Source organism: Panicum virgatum, chromosome 6K (assembly GCF_016808335.1).
Source record: "Panicum virgatum strain AP13 chromosome 6K, P.virgatum_v5, whole genome shotgun sequence".
NCBI lineage: Eukaryota > Viridiplantae > Streptophyta > Magnoliopsida > Poales > Poaceae > Panicum > Panicum virgatum.
The window spans coordinates 6,881,162-6,898,998 of NC_053141.1; the positions used below are offsets into that span (position 1 = coordinate 6,881,162).

At 48.1% G+C, this 17,837-nt stretch overlaps 1 pseudogene; it reads right to left on the reverse strand.

Moving 5' to 3' along the window:
- Positions 1 to 1,156: 1,156 nt before the first annotated feature.
- LOC120711499 lies at positions 1,157 to 16,343 on the reverse strand (annotated as a pseudogene).
- Between the last annotated feature and the right edge of the window lie 1,494 nt (positions 16,344 to 17,837).

Below are 17,837 nucleotides of genomic sequence, written 5' to 3' on the forward strand. Positions count from 1 at the left end.
GATCAACATCAACTCCAACTCTTTCTCCTTTGCAAATGTGCCAACACCACCACGTGAACAACACCATGTGCATGTGTGTTAGCATTTCACAATCATTTTCAAAGGATTTTCACTTGATCTCACCACGCCACTCGATCCTAGCAACATCGCAATGTTAGATCGCTCAAGTGGCACTAGATGACCGATATGCAAACAAGTTTGCCCCTCTTGATAGTACGGCCATCTATCCTAAATCCGGTCATGCACTTCTCCACACAACATTTGACCGGTGAAATGAAATGCCCTACAAGTCATACCTTTGCCTTGCGCATTCCATTTCATCTTCCCAAATATTGATGCCACACAAGCACCAAACTCCATCAAGCATTTTGATCATCATTATGAGTCAACACTTGGCTTGATCTTTCTTAAATGATATGATCCACTCCATATCATCACATGACCTCTTTGGTCCATCGATCTTGACCATGCTCGCTCTTCACCGTTGCCTCGGTCCATCGGCGCCAAATCTTGCCCAAGCTTCACCGCGTCACGGTCCCTCGCTTCAAAGCCTTGACTTGCCCTTCTCCATTGCAACCGGTCCATCAAGCCAAGCCTTGTCTTGATCTTCTCCACTTTGGTCACATAACTCCATGTCATGTCTCATATGCAATGAGCTCCTCGATCACACTATATGAGTATAGCATCAACGCTTAGCCATTTCTCCTCCATGGCACATGTTGCTCATACTAATGTCTTTGTGTGGACTAATCTCCTGTGTATCTCAACATAAACACTTATTAGTCCACATAAGTTGTCACTCAATTACCAAAATCAAACAAGGGTCTTTCAGCCGCCCGGAGCAGGGGAGGGGGCGCGTTCGGCCGCGGCCGGCGGCCGCGAGCCAGGAGCGGCGCCGGCCACGCCCAGCGCGGCGGCGGCTCGGACCTGCGGGGCAGGGGCATCCCAGGGCCTCTGTGCCCTAGATCCGCCTGCACCAGGGGCCGGCGCGGCAGAGCGCGCAGCAGAGGAGAGGTAGGGGAGGGAGGAGGAGAGGGGCGGCGGCACCAGAGGCCGGCCGGCCATGGTGGCGGCGGCGGCGGCAGGGAGGGAGGGAAGAGGAAGAGAGAGGCTAAGCTGATACCATGTAGGAGGAAATGATGGCTTGTATTCCTCCAACCCTAAAAGAATGGGTATATATAATACCTATACAAGGGCTTCTAAATGGGCCTCTATACACATGGGCTCAATATACTCCAACAGACATGTATCTATATGTAACTATTGGCAACGATAGCTGTGCCTTGCCTTCATCAAGGTCAACAGCCTTGAGATTTGGTGTTTCAGGTAGAGTAACAAGGTTTGGACAACCAGGAATAACAAGATTCTCAAGCTGAGGAAATGTCAATTCTCCTCCCTCTCTCACTTCTGCTGCCACCCATCTTTCCATTCTCTTCAGATTAAGTAACTGGAGTTTTTTTAGTTTCAGAAATGTTAGTGCTGCCTCATTGTTAAGCAGGCTTTGCAGTTTATCCAGATCTTCTAAATGTAGAATTTGAAGAGCCTCCAAATGGTCAAATTGAGGGAATTTATCACACGTTGTAAAGCCAACTAGATGAAGCGCAGTCAGGTGCTTCTGCATCAAACTAAGATCTTTCATCCATGTTGGTAAAGAAGTGCTTTTGTAACCAACTATCCTTAGCGTCTCCAACTCATCATGAGGTTTAAGGGCATCTAAAACCTTCTTATGACAATCTGGTAGCAGTTCCTCATGGCATTCACTACACCATTCAAGAGATAAATTCCTGAGTTTCTCTTTCTTTCCAAGAGTAGCAACTTTTGCTTGTGCCTCTGTTACATTTTCCAGACAACTTAATGTCAATTTGCCAGCAAGGTCCAAGTTTTGCAATTCTCCAATAGTACTGCAGTCAGAGCTAGCACCAGCCACGAAATATGTCAGAATCTGCAGAGAACTGAGTTGTCCAAGATCTGGAGGCATGCACTTCAGTGACCAGCATTTCTCAGTATAAAGGTGTCGGAGGCTTGCCATATATTTCATATCCCTTGGAAGTCGACAAAGGTTCTCACACCACGAAACATTCAGGGTCTGTAGATTATACAGGACACTTATTTCTTCAGGAAGTTGTTTGATCCACGAGTTGTTTGAGAGATCAAGATACCTTAGGTGTTGTAAGTGCCTTGGTCTGATTTTAAATTCCGAACAATCTCGAAGTTTTAGTGCTCGCAGAGAACTATAGTTCTGCATATGTTTCATCCAGTTTGTTGTACATCCATCTGGACACAACAATGTCTGGAGAGTTGGGTTTTGTTTCTTCATATAATCAATCATATGAGTTCCACTTGCATAATACGATGAGAACAAGTGCCGAACATGTTTTGACAACAACTTCTCCTGATCGGGCCTCTTGATGATAGTCGCACATTCTTCACCTAAAACAGATAAGGCAATGTCATGCATCAAATCATGTATCTTGCATTTCTTAATACTACAAAAATGACTCCAGTTTTGATCCTCCAACTTGGTTTGCCTCGCATCTTCAAAGAAGGACATCCGAGCTAGCTCATTGAAAGTTTGTCTTCCAGTTGTTTCAAGAGGGACATTCTCCTCACGTGGAACACAGTCATTTGCCATCCACAGATGGATCAAATCCTCCACATCAATCTCATAATCTTTTGGAAACAGTCATGTGTAATGGTAAGTTGTCATAGCTGAGCTTGAGTATTGGTAAAATTCCAGTCTCGTCGTTGCAAATGCTGCTTTTCTTCAATACAGCCATCCATTCGTCCTTGCTAGTCTTGCTACACAACATCGATCCTATGGCTTTGGCGGCTAAAGGAGAGCAACGCCATCTCTTAACAATCTCAATAACAACGTCCTCCAGGTTTGCATATTCTGGCTTCTGCAAAATGAACGCTCTTCTCTCTAGTATTTCCTTCAGAAATTCATCACCTAGATTCGCCAGATTATGGTGTTGAACTTTACCCCCCCCCCCCCCCCCCCCCCCCCCGACATAATTTGAGACACTGTTGCATCACGGGTTGTGATCAGTATGGCACTACCCGTGACAGCATGCTGAAGACAGGCTTTCAGCTTTTCCCACTTATTAACATCTTGATTCCATACATCATCCAACACGACGAGGCACCTCTTTCCACTTAGTACTCTCTGAAGGTCTAGCAATGCATTTTCACTGTCTTTCTCTGTGCTGTTGCAGATGCTTCTTGCAATGCTACCCACGTCAAAATCATCGGACACACAGCACCACTTCTGGAGCTGAAAATGCTTCTCCATTTCGGGGTCACTGTAAACTAGCTGCACAAAGGTGGTCTTGCCCAGTCCACCCATTCCAACAATGGGGAGAACAAGAAGATCATCGTTGTTTGCATGGTCAAGCAGTATCTTTACAATCTTCTCCTTCTCTTCATATCTGGATCTACTAAGTCTCTGAGTCAATCATGACGGAATCCATCTGCCGCAGTGGCATCAAGGATGGTGCTTGTCGCCTGTCTCTGAAACCAAAGGCGTTCATATCTGTGACCAGGACCTCAATGTCTTGCACAATCTTCTGCAGCTTCTTTCCCATCCTGCGACGGAACACAATGGGATTGTAAGCAAGGAAGAGACTCGCAACATTCATGCCGCGCGTGTTGCGGTGCCCTTTCTTCTTGGCCTCTCGCGCCAGCGCCTCGTACTTGAACTCATCGAAGACATCATTTGCTTCATAGGACACCTTCTTCAGTTTTTTTTAGCCAGGCGCTTACTCCTGGCTGGTATGCACCCTTCCCCTCTGCGTCGTCGATGATGTGTAGAATCGCCGGTAGCTTGCGCTCCAGGATCTCGCGCTGCTCCTCCATACCTTCTACCACCTTGTACTCATCAAGAAGGTAGCTGGACACCTTGTCCTTCACCATGGAGACCAGCGGCCCGACGACCATACTGGTTACCAATTCCGCCATTGCTGCAGTCAAAGAACACCGTTTCAGAGGAAGTAGGCAAGCAGACCTTGATGGACACGATGGGGAAAGCCAGCCGAGGACAGGAGAAGACCTCGTGAAGTTCTCCTGAGATTCGAATCTGCCTTCACCGGCGGCGAAACGGCCGAATCTGATGAAGGTGGGAGCAGGGTTAACCATTTCGTTTTCGTTGCAAATCCCGGTGTTTAGCGGAAACGAAATTTCGTTCCGAAATTTCGGTAAATTTCGGCGAATTTCGGTGACTTTTGGCCGAAATTTTTTGAATTTTGAATTTTCAAACGAAATTTTCCGAAAAATACCGAAATTTTTTTTCCCGGTAAGTAGCGAAAACGAAATTTTTCGCCGAATTTCGGCGAAATTTCGCCGAAATTTAAAACCCTGGGTGGGAGAGGGCTGGAGACTGGAGAGACTCCGAAGCGGAGGTGAGCAGAGTCAACGCCGGCGGTTATGCATTTCGTCAAAAAAAAAATATGCATCAAAGTAACCAAAGGTGTTTTACCTTTCTTCTCAAATATGACAGCAAATAATTATGTGCAAAAATAAAAAATAATTCATGGGGAAAACTTTCTGAACGCTTGAGCATTTTTCTGCATCAAAATAACCAAGTCCTTTTTACCATTCATGTCTGAAATGAGGTAGCGAATAATATATGGGGCATCTGCAAGTACTTGGAGAAACTTGAAATGGTATGGCTCAGGAGAAATTTCTGAACATTTTGGAAATTTTTGGTTGATGTGTACCATGAGTTCTGATCAACGCAACCAGTGGCAGATCTAGAAAAAATATTAGGAGGGGCTTATTCACTTCATCTTCTCTTTCAAGCTTCAATGACTACAAATTCAGAGGAGGGGCTTAAGAGGGGCTCCATACATAGCACGGGTAGGAGGGGCTCTAGCACCGGGTCAACACGGGTAGGAGGGGCTCTAGCCCCAGCTGACCCGGTCCTAGATCCGCCCCTGAACGCAACTGTGCAAGCATACTTGTATGATGCAGCATTTAGTTTGTGCCTGAATATTTCTGATGTAGGTGAATCAAAGCCTGAATATTCATGGTGAGATATTAGAGGAAACTAAACCCTCATCACTTCCTTCATTCCCATGATTCTGGTTCAGTTCCCTCTAATCCTCACCTCCTGCAACTAATCTGCTCATATGTTGCGGACTAAACTCGTAGCATACCTAGGCAACAAGCACTCAACTAAAGGTGAGATATTGGAGAAAAACAGGCTGATTCAGACATTTCTTCGGCCTTGAACCAATCGGTTTGCATTCCTCCAACTCTCATACTTTCAGTGCCTGAACTGAAAAGCACACGAAAACAAGACATGTTGTGAAGTTTTTTGCTTTCAGCAACAGGCCGCAGCATGTGTACGTTTCTGTTACACCTGCTCTTCATGCCAGTTACTCCTTGCCTTCACATTCCTAACGCATGCGGCATGCACCTTTTGCTTTCAGTTCCAAAAGACTGGTAGAACTGGCGTACGTCTTTCTTTCTTCGGCACAACTGATTTTTCGTTTTGAGGATTCACATATATAAAACTAAAATTTGAATTGGATACAACCTTAACCACAGTTCACAATGCTCAAGCATATTTTGGCGGTTTTTTTAGGGATCATACTTCCTCCGTTCCAAATTGTAGGTTATTTTGACAAATTTAGATACGTAATTTTTGCTATGTATCTAGATATAATGTTTATCTAGGTGCATAGCAAAAGCTATGTAGCTTGATTTGCTAAAATGACCTATAATTTGGAACAGAGGGAGTAGAATCCTTGCAAAAATTCCTCTGGTCCCATTCTCATTTGAATGTACCCCACCAGGCCACCATTCATGATTCATGCTCCTGGGGGCATGTCGTGTGCATATTATTATTATCTTGTTCATCTGTCCAGTGAAGTTATCAAATATCAAGTAACAAAAGAAAACAAAAGGACCTGCTGTGTGATACTGATCAAACACCAAACACACAATTTGCATCCAGAACACACGGAAACGGAGAGCAGGATAGAGCAGAGTAACAACCATTTCATCAAGGGACAAGAAAATGGAAGTTCCACTCCACTGGCTCACCTCCATAACAATTTGTTGCAGTTCACATGAACCATCCACGATGAAACAGAAGCACATTGGGCCATACCAGTCCAAACCCCACCAACAGACCTCTCTGCTTCACCACCGACATCAGCAAGTGCTGCTGCCTGCTCTGATCTGCGCCTGCTTGTCATCGTTGCCATGATAGAAAGCTTAATGGATCCACTCTGAAAGAGAGACTGAATCGAAAAAATCATACGCGGAGGGTTATATTTTGAAAGTGAGGAATGTTGAGTACTCTATCCTGCTTGTGATGAGTGAATTGTCAACCGTGCGGTGTGATCGTGCGCTTGGTCTTTGGATTGCAGGTACACAGGCGTCGAGTGTCGACGGGGAGCTGCCGTGGAGGTGCTGTGGCCGATGGACCGTGCGGTGGATGGCGGTGAAGGGCAGCCAGGACCGGAGCTCGGACCGGGCGGCAGCTGTGGCGTCCACTCCTGGATCGAGGGCGCAAGCGGCGACGGAAGGCGGGTTTCTTGGTTTGCGCCACAAAACCAAGGAGGTGGACGGCGGTTGAAGACGCCAAGTCGTGGAGGCACGGGCGTCGGTCTCGGGACTGACGGAGGCGACGGGCGTCGACGGCGTCTAGGGCCTCGCTGCGGGCGAGGAGGTGACGGGCGTCGGGCGGCGTCTAGGGCCGTCAGAAGGCCGAGGCGGGAACGGCGTCTAGGGCCACGGCGCGGAGGCGGGAATCTTCCCGTGCGTGAGGTTTTGGCGGTTTTCTCAAAACCGGCCACCTACCCGGGTTTCGCGGACCCTCCAAAACCGCGGACTGGATCTTCATCAAGACGGCGGCATCGCGGAGAAGACTTCGTTTCGAAGAAAGAACCTCGGCCGTCGGATGAGATCGTTGTACAGGGGGTGCTGCAGGCCAACCGGTCTGACCGGTCCCTGGCACCGGTCTGACCGGTCCAGCGTACCGGTCTGACCGGTCCCGCGAGTATAAATACCCCTTCACTTGTGTTAGGTTAATTGCGGCTTTTGTAATCTGTTCGTGGACTCTCTGTTTCTCCAGGCCGCCGCCCATGTGTTCTCCTCCCCCTGTTTCTCTCTTTTGAGTTGATTTTGTCCATGAATTGTTGAAACCTTGTAAGGGATTTGATTGGGAAAGGAGACCCTATCCTCCTCGTGCCCTCTGGGCTTTCGATTCGATTCAATCCCCTGGTTTTGTGCCTTGTGCAATGGATTTTCGATTTCGTTCTTGGCACACATGATTGAGAGGAGGCTACGAGTTCTTAGCTGTGATTCCCGTGCATCTAGCCCTGTCCTACTCCCTCTGGAATCACGAGCTCCTTCGAATTCGAGTTCTTGAGTTTTAGAGAAAACCCCAACCCTTTTGATCTCCTCTCGAATTCTCAAGAATCGTTGATCTTTAGGATGAGATCTTTTGGGGATATGTTCACGGGGTAGGGGCGAAGCAATCCCCCAAGTTTCACCGATTTTCGTGGTCGTTTGATCGAGATTCAACGTTTGAATACAATTTCTCGGGGGTTTCCTGGGTGCTACCGGTCAGACCGGTAGGCACGACCGGTTAGACCGGTCCAGCGCACCGGTTAGACCGGTCGAGCGCACCGGTCAGACCGGTCCAAGCAGATCAGTTCAACAGTTTTCCCACTTTGCTTCCGATTCCCTTCGTGTTTTCGCTCGCTCGTTCAAGGCCTTTTGTGTTGGCTTAGCTTTTCCATAGCTACCCCAAACTTTGGTCAGAACGCTTGAGGGATTGGGCGATTTTGGGATATAGGCCGACGGTTTGAATTTCGAAAGAAATTTTGATCGGCTCCCATTCACCCCCCTCTGGTCGCCGGCTTCGGTCCCACAATTGGTATCAGAGCTTGGTTGAGGTTTTCAGTACCTTAACCGGTTCGAAAACCACTCGGCGACCATGGCGAGTCTTGGTAAGATCCCAGTGTTTTCCGGCGAGGACTATGCCTACTGGAAGGTTCGCATGAGAGCCTTCTTGCAGAGCATGGGAGCCGAGGTCTGGGAGATTACCAAGAACCAGCTTTACGAGGTGCTGGCTGTTCGGACCACGCCTCTTCAGGTGACCTAGCACGAGGCTAACGCCAAGGCCGTCAATGCCTTGTTCGCTGGCGTTTCTCGTGCGGAGTTCTCACGCGTCCAGGGTTTTCAAGAAGCCCACAAAATTTGGACGTGCTTTTAGAACTACCACGAGGGTACACCACAGGTGAAGGCCAGACTGTTCGAGACTCACCGGCGTGAGTACGAGAACTTCACACAGGAGCCGGGGGAGAGCATTGACCTGATGTTCAGTCGTTTTCAGTCGATTGTGAACAAGGTCAATGCGAACAGATCTGCTGGTGCACTTGAGTACACAGAGCACGAGAAGGCCCTCAAGTTGCTTTACGCACTTGATCGCTCTGTGTGGGATCTCAAGGTGAACACCATCATTGAGTCTGCTGGCTATGAGACTCTGACGGTGAATGAGCTTTTCAGCAAGCTCAAGGCCACGGAGGTGGATAACCAGACACGAGCCAAGCTTAATGGTGCCCCTCCTTCCAAGAGCAACGACAGGCCCAGGTGGATCGAGCTCTAACGCTAACTCTGCTCTTGGTTTTTCTCTTGCCTCTTTGCCTTCTGTTTCAGATGAGCAGCTGGAGACGCTGGGCGACGACGACTTGTGCCTCCTCATCAGCAAGTTCCAGCGTGTCTACCACAACAGGCAGAGGAAGAAGAACCCCGGGTGCTACAACTGCGGCGATCTGAACCACTTCATCGCCGATTGCCCCAAGAAGTCCGGCGGTGGCCAGAACAACTCCTTCGACTACTACCGCCACCGTGACCGCGACGAGGGAGGCTCCAACAAGGAGCGTCGGCGCCACAAGCACCGCAGTCGCGACCGGGGAGGACGCTTCGACAAGGTGTCGCTCAAGAAGCGCTTCCAGTACAAGGCCAAGAAGCGGGAGAAGGCCTTCCTGGCGCAGCTCAGCGACCTCGACAAGAGCTCCGACACCGACCGCTCTTCTTCACCGACCTCCGACGACGACGACAAGAAGAAGAAGAAGCGGGACAAGGAAGCCACCGACTTCATCGGCCTTTGCTTGGCGGCCGGTCGGTGCAAGAGCTTCTGCACCATGGCGGGCGAAGCTGATGGTGCTCATGCGTCTTCAGGTGGACACGCTACACCGACGCACTCCGGCTCTTCTCCTGGATCCGAGAGCAATTCAGAGGTAAACTCCACGATCGACCTGCTTGATACAGAGGTTAGGGAGTTGTACGTCGCTCTCGACAACCAGAAGAGGCTGCTTAAGAAAGCAGCTAGAGAGCGTAGAAAGCTTAGGGCTGAGCTGGCTTGTGCTAGGGAGAAGTCTAGTGAAGATGAGTGCGCTGGCTGCATATCTCACATGAACGATCTTGTTGCTCTCCGTGCCAAGCATGATGAGAACGTCGCGAACCTAGATGTTGCTAAGATTTCGCTTTCTAACGTGTCTCACGAGCTAGCCAAGGCCAAGCATGAGCTTGAACTTGTTAAGGACGCTCCCATTGTTAGTGATGTGCTTGAATGCGATTAGTGTCCTATTTTCAAGTCTGATCTAGCTTCTTTGCAGTCCAAGTTTGCTACTGTTGTTTGTGAACTAGAGGAGCTTAGATCTAGGCCTGTTTTGCTTGGCGCTTGTAAGCTTTGTCCCACGCTTAGGTCGGAGCTAGAGGAGAAGAACGCTTTGATCAAGTCTTTTGGAAAGACTAAGGTCTTAGAGTCTAGCCCACCTATTGACTGCTCTGTTTGCCCTGGTTTGATTGCTGATTTAGATGGTCTTGCGGTAGAGAAAGCCAACTTAGAGAATGAGAATACCTATCTTAGGGCGATTCTGAGTTGGGTCTCTAGCAGTGAGCCGCAGTTGGGCATAATGATTAAGCAGTTCAAGCGTGGTGATGGCCTATGTTGCACGGATACGGATACGAGTATCAGATACGATATGTATCGGATACGCGGATACGCTATTTCCAAAAAAACACTGATACAGGGATACGGCTAGGATATTTTTAAAACTAATAATTAGAAGGCATTCGTCCAGCACTTGATGGATTTGCATCACTAATTCATATATTTATATGTTCATTTGTGAAAAGATAGAAGTTCTAGGGACTAGAATGTGAGGAAATAGTAATTTCAGGGGTTAGAATGTGTTATAAACTCATATAGTCATATGCTCTATAATTACTAAAAAGAGAAAGGGGCAAATCAAAAATGAACCAAACCTTATCTGGTCCACCCTCCATGAATCGCTGCCAGTCGTCTCTCGTCTCTCTCCCTCTCAACCTTCTCTCCCGCCCTCCATGGCTCCCGGCCTCCCCAATCTCTTCGTTCTTCTCTCCCCCAAATCCCATCTCCCCCAAATCCCATATGCTGCCATGGCGACAAGGCCAGAGGAGGCAGCCGCGCCCCCACCGGCTGGCGCGCGATCGCGGAGCGCTCGTCGAGATCCCCGGCGCACCTGCTGAGGAGGCCGCCTCAGCACACCCGCGCCCCCACCGGCTGGCGCGCGACCGCGGCGCGCTCGTCGAGATCCCCGGCGTGCCCGCTGCGGAGGTCGCCTCAGCACACCCGCACCCGCCGTTGCCTTGCCCGGCGCTCCCTCCCCGGCGGAGTTGAGGCGTTGGGCCGTATCCAATCTGCCAACCGCGTCCGGTACGCGTATCTGCGCCAGTACGTATCCAGTTTTTTGGGATACGGCCAGAAACGTATCCAACGTGTATCCATGGCGTATCCATATCTGATACGTATCGGATACGGATACGCCACATCCCTGGAGTATCCGTGCAACAGAGGTGATGGCTTTGGGGTCGGTTACACGTACACGAAGTCAGACTTTGACAGGTTGTACGGTAAGATTGGCAAGGCTGCTGGAAACACTGCTAGCACGAGCACGCAGCCTTCGCTTGTTGACCCCGCGGATGGTGTGCTTAAAGAACCACCGAAAGCACCTCCGCAGAAGCAGGTTTGGGTTCCAAAGCCCAATGAGCTGAGGAACTCCCTCGACACGCTCCCTGCTGCCACAGCCCAGGTTGCCCAGAAGAAGAGGGCTGCTCCTCCCCGTCCGCAGTCTAGGCCTCCACCTCCCAAGCGTGAGGTGAGGTACCACTGCGAGTTCTGTGACAGGGAAGGTCACTTGGAGGAGTTTTGTTTCAGGAGGAAGCGGGCTGTGAGGAGAGAGCAGGAGAGACGGAACGCGGACATGTACTCTGCTCGGGTGCATGGTCCTTCTCGGCGTGGTGATAGGCGAGATGCTAGGGCGCACCGTGTAGGTGGAGGTCAGGGAGACGGTGGTGGTTACCGTGCTCCAGCGGGTGGTCGCTTTGCCGGCTGTGCTCCTGGTCGTTTTCAGTATGGCTATGGACCACGAGACCGAGGCTTTGGAGGAGGTTTTGAGGCTCCACGCTTTCCTCGCTGTGGTGATCGTCAGCCTCGCAGTAGACGGGGCAGGGGATACGCTTTGCCTGACTTTGGTTACCCTTCTGTAGAGCAAATGGCTCGTCACTGGTTTGCTTCTCACTTTGCTAACCCTAGTGTCGAGACGTTTGCTCCCTCTATGTCTCGTTGGTGATGCAGGTTGGTGGCCTGGAGAACAAGTGCTCCATGGATCTTTGTCTTATGCAGGTTTGATCAAGACTTGATGGTTCTCCAAGGCTGATGGATAGCCCGTGATGGTTTGTGTATCATTTGTACATTTGAGTTTGTCTTTTGAGTTCTTTGTACATTTTCTGCGTGTGACATGTTGTAGATTCTACTTCTCTACTTGCTCTGCTTGCTAGGTCTGTACTTGTGCTTTGGTGGACTAGCCACTCTGTATGCTAGCTTTTGTGGTTTCCATATTGTCATGACTCTTGCTAGCTCAGGGTGTGTGCTTTGTCCAGTCCCCTCATGCTTGTGTAGCTTTTACTCCTTAGTTCTAGCTGCTAGCTCAGGTATCTTCTTCATATAGTCTTGCTGCATTGGTTCTTGTTATTGAGTGCCTTTAGACTTTTCTAGGAATATCTTCTGTCTTGATATGTTCTAGACTGTCTTTTGGTATACTTTTGCATGTAGCTTGACTAACACCTAACCGTTTGCTTGAGTTTTGCTCTAGATCTTTGGTGTTTGCTATTTTCTTGTGTCCTAGCTTCTATTGTGCTAGGTATCACTTGTTGAGGGGGAGCTCTACCTCAGGTGCCGATGATGATTCGGAGTTACTGCGCCGGCTGCAGGCTCCGGCCTCTTTCTGCTTCGACTACCTCAGCTCAGGAGGACGATCCAGTACCACTACTTCCACTTCGATCGTTCACCTCTACAAGAACCTGTTTGAGCAGAAGGTGGACCCGCTGAGGACGCAGGGGAGGTGACCTCGAGCTTGCTATGCTCTAGGTCCAGCGGGATCTTCATCAAGGTATGAGAGCGTTCGGCTTGTACGTTTTCCTCTCAGGATGGACTGGTAGTGTTCTGATTGTTGCCTTTTCCATGGTACTCAGTTGGATTCATTGGTCTAGTCCTGTGTGTCTTTGAGCCGTTGTATTTGCTGATTTCTTCAGTTGCTTAGCTTTTGGCTTTTCGGTGTCTTTCTCTTAAGTTTTAGCTAGGTTAGTTGCATTGTGCATATGCATTGTACATGTTTGCATCTTGCATTGTCTCACTTGCACTAGCATTCTTGAATACATTGCTATGATCTTCTAGTGCCTGCTAGTGTGAGTTGATAAACTTGATCATGTATAGTTTGCTCCATTGTGTATATGACATCATCTGAGTTAAGCTATTTTGATTTGAAAATCTGAAAACATGATCACCCTGTCTTGGCTACTAGCATGTTAGGGCGTGTTGATGTGCTTTGCTATCTTATTCATGCTAGTGTGGCTTTTCGTTCAGCAATTCATACTTGAAATGATCTAAATCTGATAAAATTGCTTGAACTATTCTTGAAATGGATTGAAAAGATCCAGGTGGGATTGCTTGTCGCACTGATCGAGCTTTCGGGACGGCTCACTTTGCACTTGTGAGAACCCGGGCAAGGTTGTGCATGACTGAAACGAGTGCTTTAAGCTTCTGATTGTCTTTTGGCATAGGCTTGGCCTCGTTGCTAAGTAAAACATGCCAAGCTTTCAACCCCTGGCTTTAAGAATTGATTGAGATAAATTTGGTTGAAAAATGAATGTGTGCATTTTGCTTCTGGCTGGTTTGGCTCACCTGTATGAGTTCGAGTAGCACTGGTTTCCATTCCCTACTTGTTAGTGCTAGATCATGGGTGATGCTCTTATTTCTCCAAAACTAAACTTGTCTAGCTCTAGACTGATTTAATATACCCTGTTGAGCTAGATGCAGGTCTTATTTATGGATGCACACATGCTTGAGACTAGATGTTGCTCATATCTTTGTATCCCTGAATGCTTTCACTTACACCTCCTGCATTGCATTCATTGCATCGCATCTGTTCAGGGGGAGTCTCAGCTTCAGGGGGAGCTCTAGGTCTTTGTAGCCTTGATGTGTGCATGTGCCAACAAGGGGGAGAATTTTGAGAGAAGTGATCGAACAAGGGGGAGACTTGTTTGATTTTTGAAAAACTTGTTGTGCACAGGGCTTTGAGAGTGCATCATTTTGGGAGAGTTGCACTTGTGAGAGGGAAAAGCTTTGCTTGAGGAGTTTCTGCTTTGTTCTTGGCTCCTGGTTTTCCTCGCTTTCCCTCTGCTGATTGCATGACTGTGTCGAGCATTACCTCTGTCTTTAAGGAGTCATGTTTTGGTTTTTGATCGATTGCGTCGAACCGTTGCCCTTGTCTTAGGGGATCGATCTGTGCTTGAGTAAGTGACTGTTCTTGCCTTTCTGAGCTTTGTGTCACTTGCTTGAGTTCTTCACTTTCTTGCTTCTCTTTTTATCACTTCTCTGGTTTCAGGTGGTGTGTTGACAATGCACTCATCAAGGGGGAGATTGAGGAACGTTGAGTACTCTATCCTGCTTGTGATGAGTGAATTGTCAACCGTGCGGTGTGATCGTGCGCTTGGTCTTTGGATTGCAGGTACACGGGCGTCGAGTATCGACGGGGAGCTGCCGTGGAGGTGCTGTGGCCGATGGACCGTGCGGTGGACGGCGGTGAAGGGCAGCCAGGACCGGAGCTCGGACCGGGCGGCAGCTGTGGCGTCCACTCCTGGATCGAGAGCGCAAGCGGCGACGGAAGGCGAGTTTCTTGGTTTGCGCCACAAAACCAAGGAGGTGGACGGCGGTTGAAGACGCCAAGTCGTGGAGGCACGGGCGTCGGTCTCGGGACTGACGGAGGCGACGGGCGTCGACGGCGTCTAGGGCCTCGCTGCGGGCGAGGAGGTGACGGGCGTCGGGCGGCGTCTAGGGCCGTCAGAAGGCCGAGGCGGGAACGGCGTCTAGGGCCACGGCGCGGAGGCGGGAATCTTCCCGTGCGTGAGGTTTTGGCGGTTTTCTCAAAACCGGCCACCTACCCGGGTTTCGCGGACCCTCCAAAACCGCGGACTGGATCTTCATCAAGACGGCGGCATCGCGGAGAAGACTTCGTTTCGAAGAAAGAACCTCGGCCGTCGGATGAGATCGTTGTACAGGGGGTGCTGCAGGCCAACCGGTCTGACCGGTCCCTTGCACCGGTCTGACCGGTCTAACCAACCGGTCTGACCGGTCCAGCGTACCGGTCTGACCGGTCCCGCGGGTATAAATACCCCTTCACTTATGTTAGGTTAATTGCGGCTTTTGTAATCTGTTCGTGGACTCTCTGTTTCTCCAGGCCGCCGCCCCTGTGTTCTCGTCCCCCTGTTTCTCTCTTTTGAGTTGATTTTATCCATGGATTGTTGAAACCTTATAAGGGATTTGATTGGGAAAGGAGGCCCTATCCTCCTCGTGCCCTCTGGGCTTTTGATTCGATTCAATCCCCTGGTTTTGTGCCTTGTGCAATGGATTTTCGATTTCGTTCTTGGCACACTTGATTGAGAGGAGGCTACGAGTTCTTAGCTGTGATTCCCGTGCATCTAGCCCTAGTCCTACTCCCTCTGGAATCACGAGCTCTTTCGAATTCGAGTTCTTGAGTTTTAGAGAAAAGCCCCAACCCTTTTGATCTCCTCTCGAATTCTCAAGAATCGTTGATCTTTAGGACGAGATCTTTGGGGATATGTTCACGGGGTAGGGGCGAAGCAATCCCCCAAGTTTCACCAATTTTCGTGGTCGTTTGATCGAGATTCAACGTTTGAATCCAATTTCTCGGGGGTTTCCTGGGTGCTACCGGTCAGACCGGTAGGCACGACCGGTTAGACCGGTCCAGCGCACCGGTCAGACCGGTCGAGCGCACCGGTCAGACCGGTCCAGCCAGATCAGTTCTGCAGTTTTCTCACTTAGCTTCCGATTCGCTTCGTGTTTTCGCTCGCTCGTTCAAGGCCTTTTGTGTTGGCTTAGCTTTTCCATAGCTACCCCAAACTTTGGTCAGAACGCTTGAGGGATTGGGCGATTTTGGGATATAGGCCGACGGTTTGAATTTCGGAAGAAATTTTGATCGGCTCCCATTCACCCCCCTCTGGTCGCCGGCTTCGGTCCCACAGAAAGGCTTGCAAGTTGAGGGTTAAAAGACGTGAGGCGTGGGAATTCGATGTCAAATATCGAAATTTCTCCTCGACGATGGCCTGACTGAGCACCGGGCCTCAAAACTGTCCATGGGCTTGGAAAGAGAAGAGGGAGCATATATAATCAGATAGAGCTCACCTCCAAAGCTGAACAAACACAAATAATGAAGTGAGGGTGGAGGGGGTTGGTTTTGGTTGGTTTTGGTCGAACGCTAGTATAGGTGAAATCTAGAATAATTGATAATAAAGATAAAAGCTATGCAAAATGCATTCCATGACTTCTCTTATGTTCTACTTGTTAAGAAACACCTAAAGGCATTTGATCGAACACTTTAGGGGCAGCATGCCTAGATCGATTCTTTGACACGACTAGAAGCGGAGCAAGCGGAAAAAGCCACATTTGAGCGTGTTCGATCAAGATGGCAAGCCGGCCCTCCACCCCAGTCCCAGCGCTGAACCGCGGCCGCGGCCATACGCCGATGACCATGCCCAGCGCCGCCGCCTTTCCCTCCCAACACCATCGCGGAAGCGCCAGCACGCACGCTGGCTCGCTGCAGCAGAAATCGGTGAGAATGGGGAATGGCAGATTGGAGATGGTGACGCACCTCGGTCCTCGCCACCGGTCACCGAACCTCGAAAGCCACTGGCCGGCAGCGAAAGCAAGCACGATGGAAGCAGGAAGGGGCAGCGACGACTACTCATTGTGGAACATTTGGTTGGGCCTTCTTTTTATTTATGGGCGGTCAGTTGAGCTTTTTGGCCTGTCTGTTTTTTTTTTTGAAAAAAATCATTTCCGCATCCCTCAATTTTGGACTGAATTCGTTTTTCCTCCCTAGACTACAAAACCGATTATTTAAACTCCTCGAACTTTCGAAACCGTTCGCGCGACCACCTTTGAGGGGTTTCAGGGTGACGTGGCAGCGGTTTTCTTTTTTTTATATTTATTTTGACTGAATCTTTGGAAAATCATATTAAATTATAAAAAAATCATAAAATAGAAAATCAAATTTTGTTGGACTCCACATGAGTAGATGTATGCAGTGAATACTTTTCTGTAATTAATTTTTGCTGTAATTATATAGTATACTTTAGTATAAATTTTTTGCTGTAATTTTATACATATACTTTTCTGTAATTAATTTATAGATACAGTTTCCGTTGTCTAATTATGATGAAATTTTTATGGTGGACTAATCATTATATGGTGGAGTTGTAGTAAGAATTTTATGATTATAGGATCATGTATGACTGAGATATAGATTTATCTAAGTTTATGTATTGATTTGTCTAAATTTATCTAAGTTTATATAGATAAATCTATATCTCAGTCATACATGATCCCATAATTATAATATTTTTACTACATCTCCACCATATAATGATTAGCCCACTATAAAAATTTTATCATAATTAGACAACGGAAACTATATCTATAAATTAATTACAGAAAAGTATATATATAATTACAGCAAAAAATTATAATAAAGTATACCATATAATATATTCACTGTGTAGATCTACTCATGTGGAGTCTAATAAAATTGGATTTTCTATTTTATGATTTTTTTGTGATTTAATATGATTTTTCAAAGATTCAGTCAAAATAAATATAAAAGAAAAAGAGAAAACCGCTGCCACGTCACCCTGAAACCGCTCAAAGGAGGTCGCATGAACAGTTTCGGAAGTTCGAGGAGTCTAAATAACTGTTTTTGTGGTCTGGGGAGGAAAAGTAGATTCGGTCCAAAGTTAAGGGAGGCAGAAATGACTTTTTCCCTTTTTTCTATGCCCCCTTACATTTCACTTAAGTAAGGCCCTGTATCATTTGCGTATGCGGTATGCCTGTGTCTGTGTACGCTTATCTGTACGTTGTCCTTACATCTTAATACAGACGCACATTCCTATCAAAAAAATATATAACGCCTGAATATTTATGTTATACTAGGTTTATAGTGTTGCATTCAAAAAAAAATGCAAATGCTCCCACCATCTTAAAAAAGAAAGAAAAAGAAGAATGCCAGCAAGATGATGGAGTCAGCAATCTGAAGCATGGTTGTATTATGAAGATACTCGTGTATGTACGAATTTGCATTAAGCAATTCCGACGAATCTAGTTGAGGCATTACAGGAAAACTAACAAGCTGAGGCTGAAGCCAAACCCAACTCAAATGCCACATGAAGACATCCACTGGTAAAAATGTTTCTGGAATGGAGCATTC